Source organism: Gorilla gorilla, chromosome 3, assembly GCF_029281585.2.
Source record: "Gorilla gorilla gorilla isolate KB3781 chromosome 3, NHGRI_mGorGor1-v2.1_pri, whole genome shotgun sequence".
Taxonomy (NCBI): Eukaryota; Metazoa; Chordata; class Mammalia; order Primates; family Hominidae; genus Gorilla; species Gorilla gorilla.
Genome location: NC_073227.2, coordinates 152,918,048 through 152,944,591, shown reverse-complemented (window position 1 = coordinate 152,944,591; position 26,544 = coordinate 152,918,048). Strand labels below are relative to the sequence as shown.

Genomic DNA, 26,544 nt, shown 5'->3' with positions numbered 1-26,544 from the left:
GGACTCCCTTGGTTGGTCCTAAGATGGCAGTGTGGGGAGAAAATTATACTTTTCAGATCCATTCTAGGCGTTTAGCGCCTTGAAGCAGAGGTTACAGTTGGTGTATTCGGAGTCCAGAGTGCTCACCGTTACACCATGTAACCTCACACTGTAGAGGTTAGAGTTGGGAATTACCTGACCATGTGCCCTGGCTATGCTGTGTAGCAGAAAAAGGCTTTGAGACTAAGAGAAGCTAAATTACCTCAATGCACATTCCCTGATGCCAGGGTAACAGGTGGATGGCTGTGTGATCTGCTGATTGCTGGCTTTCACCACAAGCTATTGCAGGCAAGAGGAAAGGCATCAGCACTAACAAAGTGGAATGAGTCTAAATGAATTCAGAAAATGTTTGCTATGTTTTAGTTTATGCAATTGGAATGTAATATCTTATATCAACTTATATAATTCTCATGTCACACATAAAGTGATCTTGGAAATATGTACGAAATTATGTGTTAATTTCAAAATAGGGAGAAATTTATGATAATATTTGACTCTTTAACCTCCGCAGTACTCCTACCAAATGCAGTCAGTAACTTGTATAATATTGGAAACAATTTTTAGGATACCAGCCGAGACCTGGAATAATAGGCATTTTAGATGACTGAATTAGAATCTCAAAAAGATTTTGGCACATTGGAGTGACAGAATGGATCATACAGGGTGACACTTAGCAAGCTTGAGAAGGTGTTTAGAAACTTCAGGCTCCAGGTTAAATTATAATTAAAAAAGAAAAAAGTGAATTAGATTATGTCTTATTAATATTATTAAAGATGAAACTTAGAGTAAAAACATTAGAATTATGATCTACAGCAATTTTCAAAAAAATTATTACAATTACATTTACGTTTCTGGGGCACAGTTATTAAATATATATATATTTAATAAGGTATGTATACATATATTGGGTTATCTGATCCATCCACTATGAGGGTGAGGTTAGCAAGATACTATTCTATTATATTTCTTTGATCCTGTGTAAATCATGCACTTGTGCTTTGTTTCGCCCACCTCTAGATATTGACTTTGTATGTTTGGCAGTAAAATCAAACAAATATAAACAGATCACCTGCTTTTTGCTGATTGTTGGCATTTAGAGAATCTAAGCTTGAAAACCTTATTGTTCACCATGTGATACAAAATGACTTATGAATTGACAAACACAATATTAATTATATAATTTCTATATAATGATATCTTTAAACATATTACACTCAATTTCTTCCTTTTTACAAATTTTTTGAAGACTATTTGCTTGTTATGCATTAAGAAATATGAGTTACGGATTAATGTATTTTCATTTAATAAAACACTACCCTTTAAGGTTACTAAGCTGTGCATTTTTATCTAACTTTCACTGTAATAATTATTCCACTTTAATAGTGCCATCATGATTTTCTTAATTTACTAATATAGTTTTATCCACAAAATCACTTTACATGCTTCTGATGTGAATCTTATCATTGGGCTTTTTTGCAGCAGCTCCCTAACTCTGAGACTTTTCCTATTAGGAGATGGCAAGAAACCTATAACTGGGTCATGATCTTTGGTTGTCTTTTCATTGTTCCTGGATCTATGATATATGCTTTACCTCCCTTGTAGGATTTAAGTTGTTTTCAAAGCTAAGATCATGATTCTATTTCTCTGAGACCTGGAAGTTGTCCATATTCTCTTGTGCCTGTTGTCACCATCTGTTCTTACTAAATGGCCACTTCCCAACAATAGTTGGACAGAAGTCTCTCAGGACAAGGATAACATCTTGATAGAAACATATAATGGAATTGGAGTATTTTCTTACTCTCTGGCATTATTAAAACAACTACTTCAGGCAAAGGATACAGACTTAGTAAGTTTCAACTTCTTCATTTGAGGCAAAATTCTCTGTTTGCTCATTCAGTGGAGCCTCTACATATGGTCACAAATTCATCAGCATGATCAGCTTGCAAAATTATAGAACAAGTCAACTTACTGGATGGCAGTCTCCTACAATTTTTTGAAGCAATCTGGGCACCAAATGGCAGAAATCTTCTCCAATTCTGTTATAATTTCTGATGACCATAGGACCAATAGTATCTAATAGAAAATATAAAAGACAGTGAGAAAAGATGATTAAACTTTTAAAAGCACAAAACTTTTACACACTTATGAAATAAAAATTGACATCACAAGTTTCATAGAAAATATTTAAAAGAGGTAAAGAAAAGATATGAGAATGAGGTTACTTTCCAAAAAATTAAAATATGTGTCTTTATGCATCATTTGATTACACCTTATTTAAATTCATTTTTGAAGGTACATTTCGGATTGATAATGACCTTAGTAGCAATGTTGCATAGCTAGGTTTTATTAAAGTTGTTTTACCTTGGTGACACAATTCAAGCTAATGTGCCAGACAAAATGTAGCCTAATTAGTACAAATGAAGGAAAGAGACAATTAGCCGAGGGGGAATAATGAGCAAAGGGAACTGGTAATGTGAATCTAGACAATCATGAAAACTTCCAGCCAGCAGGCAGAAAGATAGATGTACTCACCCATTATTCAAAATACACCTTGAAAAACAAGGATTTTAATTTATCTTTACCTTGATTTTGACTCAGATATATTTACTCAGGATTATGTGCTTGAGTTGATGTTTTTGTTAATAATTGGTATGATTAGTAGGCCATATAAATTTTAGTATATATTATGCACCTTATAAATTTTATTAAATATTAGTTAAAATGCACTACACTGTGCTCAGGGGTATTTACACACACTAAGACTGCAGATGCCTAACACAATAGAAGTCTATGATTTATCATCATGTGATTTATATTTAAAGAAAGTAGAAGAGACAATTTTAGTATTATTCGTCTCATACTTTAAAAAATGCCATGCATTGTCTCTTCAAAGTAGAATATATCTGAATGATGCATTCAATATACATGGATACAGTTGCCTCTGTTTTTTTTTTTTTCATGGTTAATAATTTTGGGATTTTTATACTTCATTCTAGAAGAAAATTTAGAGGCAATGGTAGAGTATGAAAAAGGTGAAAATATTTGTTTATTTATTTTTTTTCTCTGATATGTAAAGCCTGATTATTTGTATAAACTCTTGGGACAAAATTTTTTTATAAGTTGAAATATAAAAGCAAAATAACTTCTGTAAAGCAAAAGAATTAAAGTACATGCGTAATTGCTTAAGACATCACTAGAGAGTGATATATATTTGGATTATTATCTGGAAAGTAAAATGGTAGATGATAAACATTAACTTGATAAAAATTGAAACTAAGTTAACGCCAAATAATTTCTTTTGATTGCACTGCCAATGGATAAACGTGAACTGATTTGAGTCATTCCTGGAAGTATATATACATTTCCAAATTGGAACAAGGCAGAATAAAAATACATTTCCTGAATCCATTCTAGAAGTTATTCTTAACTAATATTCTATTTAAATCCTGGCATATTATATAAATATTTTGAAATTATACCGAAATGTTTTGTTTAAGAGGTAATGAAGCCAAATCTTAACATACTAGTGATCTATTTGCCAATTTAACACAGACCCACAGGAATCTTTCTGTTTGCAGAAAGATTTATTCAAATGTAGATATTTATAGCATGTTATATGCATTTTGTACTAATACATTACTCTGAGAAATAGTATTTTCAAATTTTTACTATTTTATATTTAGATACAGCAAAACATTTTGGTATTGAAAAGTACTTTATGTACCCATTTTCACAGAAGTTAACATTTAACCAAAAGCTGCTTTACCTCTGTTTGTAGAGAAGTAAACATTTTTGTGATAGCTTGACTGAAAAGAAAGATTGTTTACAGCTATTATTATAGTCTTTGTTCTTAGATTAGTAGTTGCTGGTAAGTTTATCTCACTTTTTTTACAAGTACATATAAATGCTGTTTATTTATCTAAATGAACTCCTGCTGTTTTGTAAAGGCAATTAATTATTCCCAGCACCAAACACTTTCTTGTCACTATAAAATACACAACACTTTCTTCTTTCATTGCTTATATTTAAGCTAGATTTGAATAATACTCTTCTTTACATTGTAGAGAGTCACTGAGCCCACTGAAAATTATATTATAGTAACTTTCCTCTATTCTGCTTCATCTCTCCATGGTGCAACATAGAAGGTTGCACAGATAGAGATATTTTAAAATATCTCTATTAAGCGCATCATTGTCTTCATCAATTGACAAGAAGTAACTATCACAACTGTTTAAAGTCTCTCATTTAAGTGTTCAACAATATCAAAACAAAGGGTCAAAAATGTGATTTGCATATTATACATGCTTTCTTCAGTTAGATGATGCAATGAAATGGAAAAAAAAACCTTTTACTCCTTGAAAAGCATGCGGTGTAATTTTATTTGGGCATATTTATATGTCTATTTATATTTGTACTTCAGTTGAGCTTGACTTATGACATCACTGTCTTACTATAGCAGCTTTTAAATGGTTAAACAGGAGAATTTAATAGAAAGGCATATAGAAAAATGAAAATTGGCCAAATTGTCATAGAAAAGACCTCTACCTTAAATCTAGATATTAAAAACTCCACATCCAAAAACAAACAAAACAACTCCACACATTTTTAAGGATATAAGAATTGATATGTGTCACAAAATATGTGTCACAAAATGTTAGTTGGATATTAACCAACTTACAGAAATTGCTATGAATAAGTCCTCTAAAAATCCAAGTTGTTCTAATGTGCTTTAGCTGGTATCTTAACATTTTTTTCAAGTTTTATCCTACAAATCAGCAAATGTTGAATTTATATTTGTTAAATTTACCAAATAGTAATTTAGCATAGGAGAAAATAAATGCCAAAAGTTGCATATAAAAGTACACCAATTTCTGAAGATGGTTGACTAGATGCATCTAGTAAGTGCCTCTTTCATAGAGAGGAAACAAAATATCAAGCAGATATTTAAACTTTGAATAGATCATCTAAAAGAGAACATTAGAATTCAACAGAGAAGTGAGGGAAAGCACTGAAAGCAAAGAGAGAAGCCAGAAGCAAGGTTGCCTGCACTGCTGGGCTGAGATCTGCTGGGAGCTGAGAGGAGCTCCCAGACATGAGGAAATGTTAAGTGAGTGACTACCGGGGCTCCACTTTCCTTCCACAAACTTCTAAAATCTTAGCTGCAGGAAAGCCCTTTGGTTTCAAAGACCTTGAGACCTTACACAGGGTGCTGCCTAGAGGCGAAGCCAAGGCACTGCTCCAGAAACACAATTCACACTGAGTTCCACAGTCTGCTGGCACCATTCTTAGAGTCAGGCCTACAAAGGTCTGCATTTTGTTCTGGGGTTGTTGTTATCACAGTTGCCACTGAGCTGAGTAGGGATAGGGAAGGCTGGGCACTGTCATGGACCTTGAGGACAAGTCCCACTGTTGCTGCTCTGACTGTTGTGCAACCATGATGTGAGGAAAGCACAAGCCCCACAGCTGTCTGCCTTCACTGCCTCCATTGAGTGGGGTCCTGCCCTTCTTGGAGGCAGGTCTGCAATGCAGCTGCCACTGCTTCCACATGAGCATTCTGCTGGTGGTATGGGGACAATCCCAACCCTGCCTATCACAATCAGTAACAGAGCTTATTTTCAGAGAGCCTGAAGACCAATCTGCCAACCCAGTCCTATCCTCCGAGTGTACCATCCGGGGCCTGGAGATCACCCAGCCCAGTCCACCACTATTGGCACCTTAGCACTCCTCCCAGGGTCTGAGGTAGGGTTGACCTAAACTGGTGATACTACCACATCTGACGACCACTTACATGAGCTACCTATGGGTGAGGGGACTGGCGCACTCAGCCTATCATATTCACTGCCTCCACCAGCATGGATTTCTAGGGTTCTAGTAGGGTTCTAGTACCACTGCTGCTGACACTGCCCACATCACATGCACTGTCCAAGGGCCCAAGAACATGTCCACTTGCCCAACCCACCACTACCAACTGAGCAAACCACGTGGAAGCCCAAGAATTGGCTCAACTGAGCTCACTGACAGTGAAGCCATTGCATACCACTCTGGAACTCAAGACAAGGTATGCTCAGCCCACTACACCTACCACCACTAGGGCTTGAAGACTGGCCCACTTGGCATTCTGGTCCCCAGCTAAAACTCACCACAGCCTCCACTAATTATCACACCAAAAACCACTGAAGAAATCACAGATACCACTGGTGTTGTTTATAACCAAAGAAATCATACCGACACTACCCTACTGCATGCATCCAAATTCAAGGCCAAAGTACCCTACCTAACCAGTAACATATATAAATATTCAGAAAAAAAAATCCTCCCCTACAAAAGAAAATTCGAAAAATTGGAAGAAGCAACTGTTACACCAGATGCACAGATATCAATGTAAGGATCCAGGAAAAGTGAAAAAGTAAGAAAATATAACACCTTGAATAGAAAGCAATAATTCTCCAGGAACAGATCCCAGTCTAAAAGAAATTCACAAAATCCTAGATAAATAATTCAAAATACCAATTTTAAAGAAGCTCAGCAGATACAAGAGATTTCTCAAAAACAATACACTGAAATCAATAAAACAATTCATATGTTTTTCTAGATATGAATGGGAGATTTACTAATGAAACAGAAAATTCTTAAAAAGCCAAACAAATTCTAGAACTGAAGAATTTACTAAATGAAATACAAAATAAATTTAAAAAATTTAACAATAGACTAGGTCAAGCAGAAGAAAGAAACTTAGAACTTGAAGACAGATCTTTTCAAGTAATCTAGTAAAACAAAAATATAGAAAAAAGAATAAAAAAGAATGAGCAAAGCCTTTATGACTTTCGAGAAAACTTAAAGCAAATAAATAGTCAAACGTTCAGTGTCCCTGTGAGGAGAATGTGAAAGGGTTAGAAAACCTATTTAAGTAAATAACAGATAAAAGCTTTCCAAATCTAGCAAGAGAATTGCATGCTCAGATACAGGAGGCTCAAAGATCCCCAAAGAGATACAATGCAAAGAAGTTTTCACAACACATTATAGTCACAGTACGTAAAGTCAAAGACAAAGAGAGGATTCTAAAAATAGCAAGAGAAAAGTACCTACTCACCTACAAAGGAACACCCACCAGCCTAACAATGAATTTCTCAGCAGAAACCTTATAGGCCAGGAGAGGATGGGATGACATATTCAAAAGGCGAAAAGAAAAAAATAAATATACTGTCACCTAAGGATAATATATCTAGCCAAATTATCCACAAATGAAAGAGGAAGTATTTCCCAGATGAGAAAATGCTGGGAAAATTAATTATGGCTAGGTCAGTCCTGCAAGAAATGTTCAAGGGGGTCCTAAACCTAGAAGTAAAAGCATAACATTTACCATCCTGAAAACACATGAAAGTAGAAAACTCACTGGTAAACCAAACACGCAAATGAGGAAGAGAAAGGACTCAAATGGCACCACTATAGCATTAAAATAACCAAAAAACAATTAACAATATGACAGGAACAAAACTTCACATATCAATAATAACCTTGAATATAAATGGTTAAATTATCCACCTAGAAGATATAGAAATGAGATTGAACTGTGTGCTGTCTACAAGATATTCAATTTATTGTAAAGACACATGTATACTCAAAGTAAAGGAATGGATAAAGTTACTCCACATATATGGAAACCAAAAGTGAACAGGAGTACCTATACTTAGAACAAACTTTAAGTCAAAAACAGTAAAAAAAAAAAAAAAAAAAAAAAAAGACAAAGAAGATCACTATATAATGATGAAGAGATCAATCCAGCAAAAGGAAATAACAATTCTAAATATATATGCAGCGAACACTGAAGCACACAGATTCATAAAGTATACATTACTAGATCCAAATGAGAGGTAAACTTCAATTATTTCACAATAATATTGGGGGACTTCAACAACATTAAAGAGAAAATCAAGAAAGAAACATTGGATTCAAATAGGACATTAGATCAATTTTAAATGTATTTTCTAAATACACTGTAGCACACAGATTTATAAAGCATATATTACAAGATCTGAAGAGAGAGAGAGAGACAGAGGCTTCTATACAATAACAGTCAGGGACTTCAACACCCCACTATCAGTATTAAAAAGAAAATCAAGAAAGAAACATTGGATTCGAATGGGACATTAGAACAAATGTACCTAACACCCATTTACAGAGTATTGTATCCAACAACTAGAGAATATATTTCCTTCTCATCAGCACATGGAACATTCTCTAAGAGAGAACATGTATGAGGCCACAAAACAAGTATCAACAAGTTTAAACAAATCAAAATCATATTAAGTATCTTCTAAGACCACCATGGAATAAAACCTGAAATCAGTTCCAGGAGGAACTGTAGGAATGATAAAAATACATGGAAATTAAACAGCATGTTCATAAACAATCACTGGGTCAATCAACAAATCAAGTTGGTTATCAAAATGTTTCTTGAAACAAATGAAAATCAAAACACCACATACCAGAACCTGTAGGATATGGCAAAAGCAGTGCTAAGAGGAAAGTTTATAGCAATAAACAAATGCCTACATCAAAATGGTAGAAAGATTTCAAATATAAAACCTAACAGTGCAACTCAAGGAACTAAGAAAACAGTAACAAACCAAACCCGAAATTATAAGAAATAATAAAGATCACTGTAGAAATAAACAAAGTAGAGACTTAAAATATATAAAGGATTAATGAAGTGAAAAGTTGTTTTTTTCAAAATGGAGACTAAAAAAATAAAGGATTAATGAAATGAAAAGTTGGTTTTGCAATAAGATAAACACAATTGATAAACCACTAGAAGGCTAACAAAGAAAAGAGAGGAAACCCAAATAAGCCAAGTCGGAAATGAAAAAGAAGACATTACAAATGATATGACAGAAATACAAGAGGTTATCTGAGGCTATTATGAACAACTACACACTAATAAGCTGGAAACCCTAAAGAAAGTGGATAAATTTCTGGAAGCATACAACCTATTAAAATAGAATAAAGAAGAAGTAGAAAATCTGAACAGTGAGAATCAATCAGTATTAAAAAGCCTCCCAAAAAAGAACAGCCCAGGACCTGATGGATTCACAGACAAGATCTACCAAATGTATAAAGAATATAAAACCTTCTTAAACAATTTGAAAACATTGCCTTAAGATGGAAGAATTCTCCCTAACTCTTTCTATGATGCCAGCATTACCCTGATACCAAAATCAGACAAGAACATAACAAAAAAAAAAAACTACACTCCAATATCCGTGATGACCATAAATGCAAAAATCCTCAACAAAATATAGCAAGCCACATTCAACAGCACATCAAAAAGATAATACCCTACAATAAAGTGGGATTTATAGTAGGGATGCAGGATGGCCCAATATATGCAAATCAATAAGCATAATACGTTACGTCAACAGAACGAAGGACAGAAACCATATAATTACCCCAATAGGTGCATAAAATGCATTTGATGAAATTCAACATCACTTTGTAATAAAAAATTTCAGCAAACCAGGAATACAAGGAACATACCTCAAAATAATAAAGGCCATATCTGACCAACACACAGCTAACATCATACTGAATTGGGAAAAGATTACAACTTTTTTTTTTAAGATCTGGAACAAGGCAAGGATGTCTGTTTTCACCACATTTATTCAGTATAGCACTAGAAATCCTAGCCGGTATAATCAGGCAAGTGAAAGAAATAAAAGATATCCAAATTGAAAAAGAGGAAGTCAAATTTTTCCTCTTTGCAAATGATATGTTCTTTTAACTAGAGAAACCTAAGGACTCCACCAATAAACTTCTGGATTTGATAAATGAGTACAGTAAAGTTTCAGGATACAAAATCAACACACAAAAATTGGTAGTGTTCTATACACCAATAAAGAAATACCTGAGAAAGAAATCAAGAAAGTAATACCATTTACGATAGTGATAAAAATTTAAAACGTAGAAACAAATGTAACCAAGGAGGGAAAATCCCTCTGTGGTGAAAACGACAAAACACTGATGAAAGAAATTGAAGAGAACACCAACCTAGAAAAGGCAACCCAAGCTAATGGATTGAAAAAATTGTTATTGCTAAAATGATCATACTGCCCAAAGTAATCTATAGATTGAATGCAATACTTATCAAAATACCAATGTCATTTTTCACAGAATTCGAAAAAGAAATTCTAAAACTCTTATGGAACTGAAGAAGAGCCCGAATAGCCAACAGCATCCTCTACAAAGAGAACCACGATGGAGGCATTATACTACCTACTTCAAAATATATTACAAGACTATAGTAACCAAAACAACATGATACTGGTATAAAAAACAGACACATAGAACAATGGAACAGAATACTGAGTCCTGAACTATATCCACATATTTATAGGCAACTGATTTTTGATAAATGTGCCAAAAACCTATGCTGGGGTAGGGACACCTCTTCACTAAAAGGTGCTGAGAAAATTGGATATTCACATGTGAAAGAATGAAACTGGACCCCTGTCTCTCTCCATATATAAAAACTAACTTAAGATGAATTAAAAACTTAAATGTAAGTCCCGAACCTATAAAACTACTAGAATAAAGCATAGGAAAAACACTTCAAGACATCTGTCTAACAAAGATTTCATGGCTAAGACTTCAGTAGCACAGACAAGTATAATAAAAATGGGCAAATAGGACTATATTAAACTAAAAAGCTTCTGCACAGCAAAAGATACAATCAACAGAATGAAGAGACAACCTGATGAAGGGAAGAAATTATTTGCAAACTATTCATCTGACAACAGACTAACATCCAGAATATACATGGAACTCAAACAAATTGACAATAAAAAACTCATTAAAATTGGACTCTGGACATTAATAGACATTTCTCAAAGGAAGACATACAAATGGCCTGCAGGTATATGAAAAAAAAAAAAGAAACAACATCACTAATCATGAGGGAAACGAAATCAAAATCACAATGAGTTATCCTCTTACCCAGTTAGAATTGCTATTATTAAAGAGACAAAATATAACAGATACTGGTGAGGATATGGAGAAAAGGGAGCTCTTACACATGGTTGGTGGCAATAAAAATTAGTTCAACCACTATAGAAAAGAGTATGGTATTTCTAAAAAAAAAAAAAAAGAACAACCATATGATCTAGCAATACCACTACAGAGTATTTATATCCAAAGGCAAATAAATCTGTATATCAAAGAGATACCTGCACTCTCATGTTCATTCCAGCACTATTTACATTAGCAAAGGTATGAAAACAACTTGTGTCCATCAATTGATGAATGGATAAACAAGACATGCCATATATACACACAATTGAACACTATTTGGCCACGAAAAAGAACATAAGCTTGTCATTTGCAACAACATTGATGGAACAGGAGACAGATAAAACAGATATCACATATTTTCACTCATATGTGGGAGCTTTAAAAACTTACTTATTTTATGGAGATTGAAAATTTCATTATATCAGAGGCTGAGAAGGGTGTGTAGGTGGGAGCAAGGAATGAGGAGAGGTTGACTAGTGGGTGCAAAGATACCCACTAGTATGTTAGGTTGAAGAAATAAGCTCCAGGCTAGGCACGGTGCTCATGCCTATAATCTCAGCACTTTGGGAGGCTGAGGCAGGCGGATCACGAAGTTAGGAGATCAAGACCATCCTGGCTAACACGGTGAAACCCTGTTTCTACTAAAATTACAAAAAAAAAAAAAAAGAAAGAAAGAAGCTCCAATATTCGACAGCAGAGTAGGGTGACTATAGTTAACAACAATATACTGTATATTTCCAAGTAGCTAGATGATAGGATTTGAGATGTTAGGAACACATAGAAAGGAGAAATACTCAAGGCTGTAAATACCCTAAATTCCCTGAATTGATCATTATGCATTCTATGCATGTAGCAAATACTCACATGTACCCCATAAACATGTAAAATATTTTGTCTCAATAAAAACAAGAAAATAGAGAAAAATACAAGTGTATGTTGATGGTAAAAAATATATGCACAAAGTTATCTGCATATTAATTGCCCATCTCTGGTTACATGACACTTATTCATGTGAGGAAAAAACCTCCACATATCCTTTATTCCATATATTTTTATGTGGCATATAGTCACTAAATATACACTAGAAATCACATATGTGACCAGTGACATGTGCACCAAGGTGTACCGATGAAGGAGGTTACAAAAATTACCATTTCACCCACCTGTCCTACATATCCCAGTTTGTGTGGGAAGCTGCATCAGAAGTATCAAGAAATAAAACACATTAGAGATATTAAAAAAGAAAAAACTTCTTAAATATAATATACCAGGCCTTAGTATACTATTTTTGTGACTGACAGAGTTGCTAATACTGTCCTATTTTCTTTCTTCTTCTTTCAGACAACATAATGAAAGGAACGAGAGCAACATTTATAATGGAAGAAAAAAAATGCCTATGATGATCTCTACCCTTTGGAACAAAAAAGCTCAGTAATGCTTGTCTTCCCATTTGCTAGGGGAGCAGTAGAAAAATCCATTTCAATTTCTATTCAGTATAGGGGTTTTATATGTAGCGCACAGAAATAGAATGTTGATGTCAGGAAATGTGCCATATGTGTCAAAGCAAGTGGGAGGGAGAACTATGAATGGCTTCAATGAATGAACTGACTTGAATGCAATGTTTCTTTTGTAATGATAATAGAAGTGGGAAAAGTTTGCATGTGTATGTATTTCTAACACTAAAACTATTTTAAAGGGCAAAAATCATTTGAGAGAAACAACTCAGGGGTCAGATAATTGATGATTATTGGCCTGGATTCTTCAAAAAAAGGTCATGTAAAATCATTAAATAAATAAAATGTATATTTAAAGAGTCAATAGTAGAATTACAGTAAAATACAATTTGTGACATTTAATTGGATCCTGGCTAAGAAGAAGAACAATTAATAGGGAAATTAAAATATAAACTCAATATTGGATAAAATTTTTGTTATATTTTAGGAATAATATTTTAGAAGCTATGATTATATTGTAGGTATTTTACAGATATAGTACTTCTTAGAAGGTGTGAAATTAAGCATTTAGGAGTTAAAAGTCATGACGTCTGCAATTTAATATCTGTTGGTGCATATAAATTCACACACAAAAGCAATGTTTATTTTGCATAGAACCGTGTTCATTGAAACACATACTTATCCAAAATCCATGATTTTTTCTTTCTTTCTTTCTTTCTTCCTTTTTTTTCTTTCTTTCTTTCTTTCTTTCTTTCTTTCTTTCTTTCTTTCTTTCTTTCTTTTCTTTCTTTCTTTCTTTCAGATGGAGTCTCACTCTGTCACCCAGGCTGGAGTGCAGTGGTGCGATCTCGGCTCACTGCAAGTTCCGCCTCCCCAGTTCACACTATTCTCCTGCCTCAGCCTCCCGAGTAGCTGGGACTACAGGCACCCGCCACCACGCCTGACTAATTTTTTTGTACTTTCAGTAGAGACGGGGTTTCACCTTGTTAGCCAGGATGGTCTTGATCTCCTGACCTCGTGATCCACCCACCTCAGCCTCCCAAAGTGCTGGGATTGCAGGTGTGAGCCACCGCGCCTGGCCAAAGTCCATGATTTTCAAGATTTAGTGATAATTGCAATATAATTCTAGTCACCACGTGACTGTGCAAAATGAGGACTTCCTATGCAAACTGAGGACTTACTATGCCAATAGTAGCAAAATGTTAATAAAATATTTTAACAGGTAGATTTAGTCATTGGGTATAAGGCAATTATTTTATAATTCTTTCAATTTTTCTCTATTTATAAAAAATTCAAAATAAGTACAAAAGTTTAATTTATTTTACTTATCTATATTCATATAAAATCTGAAACCTTACCCCTGTGATATACACACACACACACCAGACACACACACACAGACATGCACACACCAGACACTTACATGGAAGGAGAAAAAAATTTAACAGATATTAGCAAAAGTATAATTATCATTACAGACTTGGTGTATTTCTGAAACTTCACGAAATTGCTATTAGAATAGTTTGCATTAATGAATATAAATCATTTGAATTAATTAGAATTATATAAAAATCTGACTTTTTAGAAAACTACTGTCTTAGGGAGTCATTTCTATGTCAATAGGTATCTATGAGTCAATTTGAAATGTGTCACTGTCAATTAGAGTTGTATCATCATAATCATTAAACCATGGAATCAAAGACAAAAATTTAGAAATCATTTAGATAATAGTATATATGAAATTCTTATCCTAAATATAATTTTTTACCTAAATAAATTCATTTATCCTAAGTAAAATCATTTTATAATTTCTTATTCTGGCTCTGTTTTTTACCTCCCAACATAAACACATACACATATTTATATGTGAAAAAAATCATGTTACAGAAGTTCTTAAAAAATTAACTAGAACCATAGGACTTTAATTGCTGAAGATAATGAAACCTAGAGAATGTATACAGTGGTCATGACTAAACATGTCAGACACTGAGAAAAAGTTAATTATGTGCTTGAAAACATCAACAAGTAAAATTGTTTTATCTCAGCTTGGTCTGACTAAATATGGAAATATCCAAAACGTGAAGAAGAAAGAAGTGAAACTGAAATTTAGTCAAAGAGTGTTCATGTAGCAGGTTATGTCTTCTGGGATGCAGATTCTGAGATGGAGTTTAGTTTGCAGAATAAATGTTTAGGACTTCCCTTGAGATCAACAACTATTGAGTGGAGCTGGAAGCAGTAGGAAGTAGGTTTGGGCCAAGGAAGTGTTGAGTTGTCATGCAGGCCCATAACATGGACAAATCCATTATGATCCACAGCCTTGGAAAAACTCATTATTAGCCATGAAGTAACGCCCTTTCAGAGCTGACCTTAAGATTAGCTTGAGATGACCTGGTGTTTAGACTCATACATATATCGGTTAATGGAAGTGAGTTGTCCCAGGGAATGAGTATGATTTTGGGCAAGGCACCTCTGCAGCTGAGGCAATTCCTGGGAATGACAGCTAAAGGTTAAATGGAGTCACATCACAGATGCCATCATTTGCAGCTCTTAAATCCACTTCATGTACACTCTGAATCTTCTCTGTATTTCTAGTGGATTCTCTGATTGGAGGAATCTTATGAGAGGAAAATTAACGGATTAAAATCCAGGAACTTCTTCTGTAGCTGGCTACAACTAACAGTCATCACTTCTCTTCTCTATTATCCATTTAAATTCTTCCTTCTCCTCGACTGTTAGCTTCATTGGTCTCAATGGCTTACCATGTAGTGTGACCTAGATTTTAACTCCTAGCATCTGAGCCCATGGTCACCATACCTTACTCAGGCCAGAATGGCTGCACCTGTCCATTTAGTGTCAAAATACAGCAGGAGTATGACCATAGGTACCCAAATGAATCACCTCTGCTTAATAAATATTCTTTCTTGAACCCATGCATGACAGCAGCCCTAACACCTACTGATGATCATGGCTATTTATCTCTTCCAAGATGTCAATTATCTTAACTTTTCTTCCTTGGTGATCATTTGACACAAGTATCCCATAGTGAAAAGTGTCACTCTTACCATATAATTCAACGGAATTCTTCCCGGGTCCTCTGGACCTGGTGGAAGTATTCCCCTTTAGGAAACTAAGACCTCTAAACATGTCAAGCCTAGAATTCTATTTCCTGTGTGGCTTTTTGAGAATAAAGGTAATGAGGCCCACTCCTGCTTCAACTTTTTGGTTTCCAGACCCATGTTGGATGTCCACATTCTAAATTTCCCTAAGTAGCAATTTAATGTGATCAAATAACAATCCCATAACAAGGACAGAACAATGGTTTTGTTGCTGGCAGGTTGGCCATTTGATAGCAGTAGGAGTTACATGAACTTTGATAAGTCAGAATTAATGTTTCAGGATCCATTCTGAGCCTCTACTTTGGCTAGGCAGTGGGATAGTCAATGAGAATCTGGCCGATGTCAACTGGTTGAGTCACTTTATCTACTTGGTTTGTCGAGTACGTTTTCCATGATAGAGGCTCACTGGTGGACTTCAATAATGTGATATAAAAATCTTCTCATTGCTCCCACTCTCATACATTAATTCACTAAACAGGAGTTTCCTGTGAATTATCTGCTCTTCCTTCTTTTTTAACTTCTTGTCTCCTCACCAAGGAACTAAGCCATTTTCCAATATCTACAAGTAAGTATAAATTATAACCTTGAGCTATGTCTCTTTTTACACAAAGTGGATGACTAGGTGCTCTGCACACAAAGGAAATTTTCTGTTGCCAGTGCCTCTCAAGGTTACTACTGAGTAAATACGTAGAGAATTTCCATTCACTTTTTAACTTATATGCACACACATAGATATTCTGCCCACCTATAGGCAAAGTGTGGACTTTTTCTCCTCCATCAGCTGGCCACATAGGTTCCTGCATACTGTTATAAAGTAAGTGTAAGCTGAGGGAGAGGGGGGGCAAATGAAATAATGGTGGTCAACTTGGGAGTCTGCCTGTATAACTTGTTTGTGGTCCCTGATTCTGCATGTGCTTGATCCAGAATGCATCACTTCTTTTTAATGATGGATTGTTGTTTTAGTCACCTCTCTTTATGACTGATGGATCTGACATAACTCAGTTCATGATGGGCAGTTGTAGCCATATGGTCAGTTAGTGGTGATAATTAGGTGCTCCATGTCTACCATGGCCCAAAAAAACACCAGAAATTAGTTTTGAGGTATAGAATTTCCTGCTGATGGCATAACCTTATTCTGGAATGCTAAGCATCTATGTTATAATTCTACCATTATCAGAATTTCTAAAAATTATCTAAAAATTTCTAAAAATTATCTGAATGTTGTGTCAAAATCAAATGTACATCCTGCACATGTACCCTGGAAATTAAAAATAAAAATTAAAAAATCAAATATTAAAACCCTAATTCTCAATGCAAGCGTATTTGGAGATGAAGCCATTGGAAATTAATTAGGTCATGAAAGTGAAGCCTGATTATGGGATTAGTATCTTCAAAAGAATACAAAAGTGAGTTTGCTTCTCTCTTTCTATGCTCTGTCATGCAGTAAGAACATGGCTGTCTGCAATCCAGGAAGTAGGCATGCTTGAGATATCAGATATACTGGCAACATTTCTTGGACTTCCCAGCCTCAAGAACTGTGAGAAATAATGTTTGTTGTTTATGTCATCTAGCCTATGATATTTTTCTTATTGCAGCCCAAACTCGCTAAGACAGTATCCCTTTCAAACACTGATACCTCTAATACTAAATGGCCTGCTGAGTCATGAGGCCTAAGGGACAAAATTTCTGTAACCACTGTCTTAATATGACTCAGAACCCTTTTGTGTTCTTGGCTGCACTCAAAACAGGTAGCATTTCATGTTGTCTGTTATATGCAAAGAGGTTCACTGTGCACTGATTACCATTTGGGTCCATGGCATCTTGAGCTGCTATTTCTATTACTTGCACAAGTCCAGTGAGACAGAACACTTATACTACAAGTTCGTAGAAGCAACTTTATTTCTCACAGACTGGCACCAAGCAATAATAAAGTCTAAGATTCATGGTGAGCCAGTCCCTCAAAGCTCAGAACAGCTGTCCAAGGCAGATGAATCTCATGCACTGTATCTGTGAGACTCTGAGAAACACCTCACCCTAGCTTTTGGACCCTGGAGGAAATTTAATCTTAGGGGCTTTCACTTATTTTTCTCTATTATATATTACCCCGCTAAACAAGATTATAATATCATGGTCTTGCCAGCTACCAAGTACATCTCTACCTATTATTTATTTAGAGACCAGAAAAATAACCATTAATAATCCATGACCGATAGGTCCATTGCTCTATTGGTCCTCCTGTAATCTGCTTGGCCAGGACTCCATTTATCATTTGACTGAACATTTCCCAATTACAGTAGATGATGTATAATAATGCTTTGGTCCTCTGATATCAATGTGAACTTGGACCCCGTATCCAACTGCTCTTGAAGTATTTGGGCATTTCCATTTCTTCACTACACAATTAACAAAATAAATACCTATATGTCCTTTAGAGAAGAACTGAGCAAATCATGCACACTTATTATGATATTGCAGCATTCTTCAGCCTCCTAATCATATACCTGTGATTTCTTTTGATAGTGTAAATTAAGTATTGCCCTATTTTCCTGCCCACTTAATTTGCTCCTAGGATGCTATGTTCTTTAAACCATTTTCACAGCTGTCTTAATCAGTCTCCTTCCTTTTATGTTAACAGTATTTTGCATCCATTTTGCTTCCGATTTAGCACTGCCGCCTGCACTCTATTTTGTGGGGCACTATCACCTGTCCTGCTAAAAGAGAACATACTTCTGCAATGATCTCTTCAACAATCAATCCCATGGCAATATGGAGAGTCACCACTGACCTTTCTGGTAATGTGAGTGATGCACTCATCTGAACATTTCTTATGTCCTTGTTAAATAATGTATGCTCCGAATATTTTTATAAGGAATAAATATCTGGTGAGACTTCCAGCCAAATATATAAATATATAAATATTAGCATGCTCACTTCTTTGAGCCATTTAATCACTTATTCTATTGTAGAGCTGGCAATTTTGGCACATACACCTCACTCGTGGAGCCATTGCCATCATCTTAGGAGGCATTCTACTAGCATGTTTATACCATCTCCTGGGGTAATTGCCAGGATGTTAAATCCAGTATTCTAAGAGAGTGCTCACAATCACTATAGACTTCCTCATCCAAGTTTATGTTCCTATTAGCTAGCACCTTCAGAATTCAACTCCACATGTTCACCCCCAGCTCTTGCTTATACCTACTGGCTATGAATTGCAGGTAACTTTGGGTATAGTTACTTTCTTCTCGTATCAGATTCAGAACATCCTCAGCTTATTTAGTTTATGATTTAAGCTTGGTTGTGGACACAGTAGCAGAGAGGGAGCTAGGACATATTGAGTGTTGAAATAGGTGGTCATGGAGAAGCAAAGTCTCTACATAAAACAAATGAGAGAAGATTAGTATGTAAGGAAAATTTGGCTACTTTTGTAGTCTAGTTTAGGGAAATCTGAGGATTCAAGGTTTTATGGCGCACCAACTCAGACATCCCAACTATGTGTCACAATTAAATTCTTCCCCAAATCTGGTTCTGGCTTTGGCATCACCAACCAGCTTTGATACTCTGCCAATTAAGTCATTAATCTGGTTTTCATGTTTCCTCTGCCCTCCCACAAAGAGGTGACACGTTTCTGTATGTCGCAAAGGAGACCTTCTGTTGTTTGCATTTATCTTTCAATTTGTAATTATTCTTCCTCTCTCAACTTCTAGTTACAATGTTCTAGAATATCAATTGAGTTAGTGATAGCAACTGAATTTCATATTTTTGTAGTTACTATGTTCCCCAGAATTATCAAACACCTAATATAACACATTAGCTAATATAATCTTTTCCGTAGATAAAGCATCCCAATTCACTACTGGTAAAAAATACAAAAATAAATTGGACCACCACCGGGGATTAGGTCCTAATTGCTAGCTGGGGGACGAATGCTTCTGCTTTAATTTTTTGTCTTAGGTTCTACTTTCCTGGCCCTCATCTGCTACTAACTAACAGTGGTAGGTTTGCTACCACTGAAAGCCGGCTCATTTGAGATGGAGTTTAGCATGCTGGTTATTAATTAAATAATCCCTTCCTTGGAATTAATATCCATGGAAAAGAGAGAAAGGAAGCAGCTTGGACAGACGGAGATGTCATACTGCAAGCAGCTTCAATGGCAGAACTGTCAGACACCCAGGGAGTTATGGAACTAGATTTGTTCTTCAGTATTGTTTCAATATGAGTTGAAATGGTCAAGAATTGATTAGTTGTTGGATGCAGGTTGCCCTGAGAAGAAGCATGGCTTTGAAGAGGTGACTCTCTTCAACCCACAGCAATTTCTCTTCAGAGACACTTCGTGGAAGGAAGCTGAAGATGTTTGCAGCAATAGACCTAAATCCTCCATTGAAGGTGGATTTGGGTGGTGCATCACAGAATTCACCACAGATTAAGGGTAGGCTGAACATTTAACCCTTATGAAATTAAAGTGGAAATATGAAAGAAGGGAGGTGTTTCATTTTTAAAATATTGCATAATTATAAGAGTAATTTCAAGAATCCATGTAGGAATAATTCTGCTACATATAAATAAATACTGTCATCATCTTCATTTCCTAGTATAGTGAAAAAGAAGAGGAAATAGAGCAGAAACTCAATTGAAAGGTCATTTCTTCCACTTTTTAGATATTTAGTCTTAAGGAAATCCCTTAAACTTGACTGAAATGGTTTTCCTTTCCTGTAAAAAGTGAAAGAGTATCTCTACATTGCTGTTTTGAATGTTCTGTGTGGCTCTGAAAGTATCTAGAACAGAGCCTATGATCCTGTTACTTATTTAATATTTTTGAAAAAAATTACCAGTATTTTCAACTCAGTATAATATTAAAATATATATGAATAGAAAATATATAACATAAAATAATTGCATGTAATTTTATTACTTTCAAAAGTATATACTATAATTCTATGAATTGGGCAATGTGTAGATCCCCCACAAAAAAGAAAGCATAAACATAAAAGCATAAAAAAAGATGATTATGTTAGCATGTGCAAACACTAGTGGAAGTTTTGGCATAATGTTCTCATTATACGGAAAGTATATATTTGAAAATAAATACTTTTTATATACTTCAAATGTTCCTTCTTTTATATTTCTAATTCACTCTGAATTTTTTCCAAGATAAATTTATTTTAATTACTGATCTTAATAGCTGGGTTTCTGCCAGACTTCATGCTAAATTTTATGCTAGAGATCTCTTGTGTTCATATTGTATCACCAATGTTTTGGCCCTAATGCATAAGATTTTTATAAATTAATATTGAGTGAGAGGTGAAAGAATAAATAAATAAGATAATTTATTAAAAAGTAATAATTATAATATAATATTATCCAAAATACGTCCTAAATAACTACCCCAGGCAATTAAGGAAATACAGATAATGAGGGTCCAGGAAGGCAATGCTAATGATAAACAAGTCATTACTGGATTTTTTTTAACACTCAAAGATCAGCAATGACCAAGAAAGAAAATTAATTTGTATAACTCTTTGTCCTCACAATCTGTCTGTCTAGTAATTGACTGGTAATAAATATTTCTTGAAGGAATGGATAAACTTTGTCAGAAACGAACTCTAATGTGTAAGAACTCAAATAGAACTTGAGAAGGCGACTGCAATGACTAGATATTGCCAGAGGAGGGAAGCAAAGGGTAACAGAGCAGCTGGCTGGTTGAGCAAAAGGTACCCCTCAGAAAGCCTTCAGAAAGGACAGTTACTGCAGTGGCAAGTTCTGGTCAACGATTAGAAAAGTAGTTTATGTGACAGAGACTGTGTTTGAGTCAAGAGAGAAGTTACTCCCAAGAGGCAAGTCAAGCCATTAGTCAAGACTAGAGGGCAGTATGTAAAACTGGAAGAGTAAAGCCAAAATATGATGCACTGAGAAAAAGCCATGCACCAGGCAATTAAACAAGGAATAATAAGGCTTCAGAAATGTAGTCAGTTGGAAAATATCTTCTGACAATTTTTGTGTTGCTCTGTGCATCTTTTAAATATCTTTGTCTGGTTTGGTAACTGAAATATCTGCTTCTTAAAGTGACAGGACCTTATCTTGGGGATTATCACCTAATGTAAAGTGCATAGTTTAATTTTCAAAAGTTGTTAAATATTGAGGAAAGCAAAGATTAAGAGCTCTCTTTGATTAGAGATTCAAGAAACTATCTATAAAGAAAAGAGTAGGTGAATGTTAGCCATCAAAAACCAATGATCAAGTTTTACCTTATAAATCTAGAGAGATTTATTTCACCTAACAGTTCTTATCTCTTCTGGTTGTTCTCGAATGGAATAAATATATTCCAGCATTTTCTTCAGGTTCACTAACAATGGAAATAAAAAAGATATGGGCTTGATTTGTTTCGGTATAGACTTGTTCTATAACCTAGGTTGTGTTTCTCAATTTAAGTACATGGCATTCTGACTTAATTCCTTGACTTTTTACTTGAAATGTTTTTGCTTATGGAATCCTGCTGTAAACTTTAAAATTCAGTTTAGCTTTACTATAAGTACATGGAGCATGACTGGGTTTATGCATGAATTAGGAAAGTGATTCAGATTTATAATGCTGCTTTTTTCCCCCAGCTCAAATAAAGTGTTTTTAGTGGACAGCCACAGCCAAAATTATGACTGATATTGCATCCCATTTCCCTGGATCTCAGATATCAAAACAATACAGATTAGACCTTAAGTTCATCACTTCACTGTGGATTTCAATTTAAACTTTGCTAAATTCAAAATTCCTAAATTATGATCCCAGTGCTGTTAATGATTTCTCTGTTTCTGGATAAGTCACATAGTCTCTCTATGCCTGTTTTATTTATTCTTTTAATTTTTTATTCATACCTAATAATTGAACAGATTTATAGGGTACGTGTGATATTTTGATACTAGCATGTGATGTATAATTATCAAATCCAGGTAATTGGGATATTCATCACGTCAAATATTTATCATGCATTTGTGTTGGAAAAATTCTGTATCTTCTCTTCTAGCTATTTTAAAATATGTAATAAATTTTGTAAACTATAGTCTCCCTATTATGCTACCAAACACTCAGTCTTATCCCCTCTGTCTAATTGTGTTTTTGTATCCATTAACCAACTGCTCTTTATCCCCTTCTTAATACACTTCCTAGCCTCTGGTAAGCACTATTGTATTTACTACTTTTATGAGATCATTTTTTTCAGCTCCCACATATGAGTGAGAACACGTGATATTTGTCTTTCTGTGTCTGGCTTATTGAATTTCACATAATTTTCTCCACATCTACCCATGTTGCTGCAAATGGCGGGATTTCATTCTTTATATGACTGAATAATATTATATTGTGTATATACATTTTCTTTATGCATTCAACCATTGATGACCACTTAAATTGATTCCATATCTTGGGTGTTGGGAAGAGTGCTGCAATACCTTTAATTTGTATGTTTAGACTAGGCCAGAAGCTTTTTAATGGGAGGTTCAGTTTGAGAGGCTAAAATGAGGTCTCTGTTTGGACAGAAGTTATTTTGACCTTTTCACTTCTATCTGTTTAGTTATATGTGAGTTGAGAATGTCTCACGAGGGGGTAAAGGGGTTTGTGAGTGTTACATATAGCATTTTTTTGTGCAAAGACAATGTTACACATTCAAATGTGCTCTCCACAAAAAAGATGTGAAGTCCTAATTCTCAGTACCCATGAATGCAAATTTATTTAGGAATGGGGTCATTACAAATGTAATTAATTAGCATAAGGTAATACTAGAGTAAGGTGAGCCCTAATCCAATATGACTGGTTTCTTTAAAAGAAGACAATGCCATATGAAGACAGAGACACACAAGGAGAAGGCCACATGATGGAAGAGGCAGATATTGGAATTGATGCAGCTGCAAGTGAATGAATGCCAAGGATTAATGGCCACCATCAGAAGCTAGGAAGAGGCTAAAAACAATTTAACCCAGAATCTCAGAGTCAGCATGGGCACTGCTAACTCATTGGTTTCAGATATCTAGACTCTGGAACTAACAGAGAATGTATTTCTGTTGTTTTAAGCCACTCAATTTGTAGTACTTTGTTATAGCAGTCCTAGGAAACTAATAGAACAAAGACAATAATAAGTTATTTGTGAAAAGAAACAAAGACACTGATGAAAATGTTGAAATGCACACCTTGTCGAGAGATTCAAGAAACTATCCAAAACTGAGATCTTAGTTTCAGTAAACACATGCCGTCAAAATACAGTCTTTTCCCATAAACTTTGTTGTGTGGCCCAATTTAAATAGTATCCTGACTTAATTTTCTATTTTAAATTTATTTTTAAAGGTCTAAGGTAGGAGGAAGGGATTGTATTTGTCAGGGTTCTCTAGAGGGACAGAACTAATAGGATAGTTGTATATAAAAAGAGGAGCTTAATAAGGAGTATTAACTCACATGATCACAAGGTCCCACAATAGGCAGTCTGCAAGCTGAAGAGAAAGGAAGCCAGTCTGAGTCCTAAAGCTGAAGAACTTGGAGTGCAATGTTCGAGGGCAAGAAGCATCCAGCATGGGAGAAAAATGTAGGCTGGGAGACTAAGCCAGTCTACCTTTTCAAGTTTTTCTGCCTGCTTTATGTCCTGGATGAGCTGGCAGCTGATTAGATGTTGCCCACCCAGATTAAGTGTTGGTCTGCCCTTCCCACCCCACTGACTCAAATGTTAATTTCCTTTGGCAACACCCTCACAGACAAACCCAGGATCAATACTTTGCATCCTTCAATCTAACCAAGTTGACACTTAGTATTAACCATCACAGGGGTTATATGATAATTCTAGTTAGGATGCAAGTAAAAGCAATACTAAAAACTATTACATGCACAATTTCAACTCATCATTTACAAACATGTTTAAAACTTGACTTAAGTAGTTCTCCTTCCAATAATGGCTAAGTAGCTGATATCAGACCCAATCTTTTAGAAAGGACTTGTAATATCTTTGAAAATTATCTTTAAAAAATCAGAAAGACAAAACTTAGGCAGATATTAAAGGGATAGCAAAACTTTCAGCAATGTATATGCATTGGTTAAGTTTCACATTTTACAAGGGTTCTGCTTGAGGACACAGTCAAGTACCACACTTCGTCTTGTAGTAAAGCTACAGTTTATTTCTTCAGTGTGTAGTCTTGTTAACTGGATGAACCAGAGGACAGAGTTTGAATTCCTGACCCATAAGAAATTGAAGGGGTGATATTCAAGAAAGGAGAGGCACAGAAAAGAGTAGTACCAAATAATGTGTGTAAACTCAATTCATACCTCTGGTAGACCTATTGACCATGCACCTGTAAAGCAGATGCCAAAAAGACCATTTCAGGCTAAAATAATTGAAGCTAGAATTCAGATGCTGCTCACTGGAGAGGATACAGATCTTCCAGACTGAGTTCAGCTGTTTAATTGGGAGAAAAAGAAATCGTCTTCAGAAAAACAAAACAGAATTCAGAGCCTCCAGTATGTATGTTCCACAATGTCCAGGTTACACTCCAAAATTACTCATATATAAATAAATAAGAATAAATGACCCAAATTTAAAAAAAATCAATAGAGAAAAAGCTGAAGTTGTCTCAAAAGATGAAATTAACGGAGTTTTAAAACTATTATTATTACTATACACTAGAATAAAAAGAAAAAATAGGCTCATAATAAATGTAAAGATAGGAAATCTGAGTGGATAAATAAAAAATATATTAAAGCTGAAATTTTAAACCTGAAAAATAAAATATCTGGCCTTAAAATAATCACTATATGGGCTTAACAACATATTAAAAATTATCAAAGAAACAGTATATATACAAATTGATCATTAGAAAATATCCAATTCTGAAAAAGGGGGAGAAAATAGATTTAACAAAATGAATAGAACTTATGAAACCTGTGGATCAATACAAAAGTTATAATACACATTTAAATGATACCTAGAAAAAGAAGAAAACAAATGGCTGCAGAAATAACATCTGAAGAAATATAAAATGCATTTTCAGAAATGTAGTGATAAACATGAATTTTTAAATTCAAGATCATTCAGTTTGAAACAAAATTAAAAACAAATAAATGTTTTAATAAAAGCATAACTATATCACAAATTGCTGAAAACTGAAAATAATGTCCTGAAAGAAATATGACAAATTATATTAAAAAAGATTCAAATATCCACTGATTTCTCACTGGAAACAATGGAAAACTAGATGACATTGAAATACTCTTGTGTTAGTCTATTTGCATTGCTATAAAGAAATACCCGAGACGAGTTAATTTATAAAGAAAAAAAGTTTATTTTGACTATTGGCTCTGCAGGCCATACAGGAAGCTTAGTGTCGGCATCTGCTTCTGTCGAGGGCCCAGGAAGCTTACAATCATGGTGGAAGGCAAAGGGTGAGCAGGCATGTTCCAAAGCAAGAGAGAAAGCAAGACAGAGGAAGCAAAAAAGAGATAGAGGAGGTGCCACATTCCTTTAAGTAATCAGATCTTGCCTGAACTCAGAGGGAGAGCTCACTGATTACCTTACAAGAAGGGTGTATTAGTCTGTTTTGAAACTGCTATGAAGAAATACCCAAGACTGGGTAATTTATAAAGAAAAGAGGTCTAATTAACTCACAGTTCTGCATGGCTTGAGGGTGAGCTCAGGAAATTTACAATCATGTCAAAAGGCACATCTTCAGAAGGTGGCAGGAGAGAGAATGAGTGCCAAGTGAAGGGGGAAGCCCCTTATAAAACCATCAGATCTTGTGACAACTTACTCCCTATCACAAGAACAGCATGGGGAAACCACCCCTATGATTCAATTGTATACACCTGGTCCCACCCTTGACACATGGGGATTATTACAATTCAAGGTG

At 34.9% G+C, this 26,544-nt stretch overlaps 1 long non-coding RNA gene across 1 annotated transcript in view; it reads right to left on the bottom strand.

The window, feature by feature from the left end:
• The window catches only part of LOC129532951 (uncharacterized), an 82,656-nt gene that overhangs the window by 14,099 nt on the left and 42,013 nt on the right, over positions 1–26,544 (bottom strand). Inside the window, exons 2-3 of the long non-coding RNA XR_008678927.2 lie at positions 18,912–19,046; positions 2,009–2,112 (exon numbers count right to left, since the gene is read on the bottom strand). This is a non-coding gene — a long non-coding RNA (uncharacterized lncRNA). The remainder of the gene's footprint in view (positions 1–2,008; positions 2,113–18,911; positions 19,047–26,544) is intronic.